Consider the following 2,896-nt stretch of genomic DNA (forward strand, 5'->3'; position numbering starts at 1 on the left):
CCCATTACACTGGTGGAGAATGCGGGCAAATCAGTGAAGAATCACAGACAAGTGATTCTCTTCACCTCACCTTTTCCCTTGTTTTTGTCTCTGGGTTCTTTCACAGGCGAGCGCTCCTCCCCCAACATGGACGAAATCCTTCAGTGGCTCACCGAGGTTAGCATCCGCCAGCAACAGATCGTTGAACACCTCGCCACCCGTCAAGGGGAGACAGAGCAGGAGCTCGAGGCCCCTCGTGCCGCCGCAGCTCAACGAGTTCCACTGCCGGACCCCCGAGTACAAGCTGCGAAGCTGCTACCCAAGCTGACTCCTCATGATAAAGTAGAAACCTTCTTACAAATGTTCGAAGCGACGGCCACCACGGAAGGATGGCATAGGGACGACTGGGCACGGGTGCTGGCTCCCCTGCTGACGGGCGAAGCTCAGCGTGCATACTTCGCTCTTCCCGCCACCTCCGCCGATCAATATAAGGAGGTCAAGAAGGAAATTCTAACCCACCTGGGGTTATCCCCGATCTGTGCCGCCCAGCACTTCCACGAGTGGGAATATAAGCCCCGTCTGCCTGCCCGTGTCTAGGCCGCCGAACTCACGCGACTCGCGCAGCACTGGCTGCTGGAGGGGGCTCCATCGGCTGGTCAGGTGGCGGAGCGCGTTGTGATAGACCGTCTCCTCCGAGCCCTTCCCCGGTCTCACCGACAGGCAGTTGGGATGAGGAACCCAACCACCACCTCGGAGCTGGTGGAGGCTGTCGAGCTGGCGGATGCGGCCCAACACCAGGATGCTGGGGAGCGAGCGCTGCCGTTTCCCCGGAGGGTGGTCCAGTAAGTCCAGTAAGCAGGCCGGCGGCTCCCTCTCCACGGGATGAACCCATGCCAACGGAAGTCCACGCACGTCCCACACGGACCTGGCTGGCAGGCTGCATTGTGCACCGCGACCTGCCGGTGGGAGCTCCAGAGGTGGAAGTGAAAGTCAATGGAAAGCCATCCTGGACTCCGGCAGTGCGGTCACTCTGGTCCAGTCGCATATTCTCGCCCCCCGAACAGAGTGTAAAGCCTTCCTCCCCATAACCTGTGCCCACGGGGATACACGACAAGTTCCCGCTCGCAGGGTGACGGCTGGTGGAAGTCGGGGGGTCATGAAGGATCTTCCCGTCCCCGTGCTGATCGGGAGAGACTGGCCCGGGTTTGACCACCTGCTGGCCACGGCTATGCAGCCCCAAAATGGCCTGCTTTACTGTGTCGGGCAGCGAAGGGGGGAGGAAAAATTATTGCTGGTGGTGCCACGCACAAAAACGGAGACTGTATTGGAGCTGGCCCACTCACATCCCTTGGCCGGGCATCTCGGGACCGGGAACATCATCCAGCAGATCCGTGACCGCTTCCACTGGCCGTGCTTGGAGGCCGAAGTGAAGTGGTTCTGCCAAGCCTGCCCGACCTGCCAAGTGACATCACCCAGGACTCCTCCCCCCAGTCCGCTGATACCGCTGCCCATCATCGAGGTGCTCTTCGAGTGCATCGGGATGGACCTTGTGGGGCCGTTGCCTAAGTCTGCCCGGGGACATGAACACATCCTGGTGATTGTCGACTCTGCCACCCCGTACCCGAGGCAGTTCCCCTCCGAAAAGCCACCGCCAAAGCCATTGCCCAGGAACTCTTTCTGCTCTCTAGCCGAGTCGGCATCCCAGCGGAGATCCTGACTGACCAGGGTACCCCATTTATGTCCCGGCTAATGGCTGACCTCTGCCGGCTGTTGCGGGTGAAGCAGTTGAGGACCACTGTCTACCATCCCCAGACCGACAGACTGGTCGAATACTTCAATCAAACGCTCAAGCAGATGTTGAGATGGGTGGTCGCAGAGGACAAACGCGACTGGGACCTGATGCTCCCCTATGTCCTTTTCGGGATCCGCGAAGTTCCGCAGGCCTCAACTGGCTTCGCCCTCTTCGAGCTCCTCTATGGCTGGCAACCCCGCGGCCTCCTGGATGTAGCGAAGGAGGCCTGGGAGCAACAGCCAGCAGCCCATCGCTCTGTGATCGAGCACTTAAAACAGATGAGGGAAAGGATCGACCGGGTCATGCCATTTGTCCGGGAACACTTCAGCCCACTGCAGCAGGCTCAACAGCGCCACTACAACCAGACAGCCCAACCCCGGGAGTTCCAGCCCGGAGACCGAGTCATGGTCCTAGTCCCCAACGCTGCATGCAAGTTCCTGGCCACCTGGCAGGGTCCCTATACGGTGCTGGAGAAGATTGGGCCGGTGACTTACCGTGTGCGTCAGCCAGGAAGGAGGAGAGCCGAGCAGCTCTACCACATCAACCTGCTGAAGAAGTGGGTTGGGACTAGAGACCAGCTCGCCGCCCTCACCATCTCTGATGCCGTGGTTGTTGACGTCAACCCCCACCTCTCGGCTGCCCAGAAGAGGAAGCTGCAGCACCTGGTCGATAAATTCTCTGATGTGTTCTCTTCTCTTCCCGGGCAGACCAGCGTCCTGCAGCACGACATCCGAACGCCGCCAGAGGTCGTCATCAGGCAACGGCCCTACCGCGTCCCTGAGGCTCGTCGGCGAGCTATAGAGGAAGAGGTCCAACAAATGCTGAAGTTGGGGGTGATAGAACCATCACGCAGCCCGTGGTCCAGCCCAATCGTGATGGTTCCGAAGCAGGATGGCACCCTCCGTTTCTGCAACGACATACCCCATCCCTCGGGTGGATGAGCTGTTGGACCGGCTGGGAAGGGCCCGGTATATTTCAACGTTGGACCTCATCAAAGGCTACTGGCAGGTACCCCTCTCTGAGAATGCCAAACCTAAGACTGCTTTCTCTACCCCTAGTGGCCACTGGCAGTACCGGACCCTTCCCTTTGGCCTCCCCGGGGCACCGGCCACGTTGCAGCGGATG

This window comes from Sinocyclocheilus grahami, unplaced genomic scaffold (genome assembly GCF_001515645.1).
Source record: "Sinocyclocheilus grahami isolate Dianchi unplaced genomic scaffold, SAMN03320097.WGS_v1.1 scaffold26.1, whole genome shotgun sequence".
NCBI lineage: Eukaryota > Metazoa > Chordata > Actinopteri > Cypriniformes > Cyprinidae > Sinocyclocheilus > Sinocyclocheilus grahami.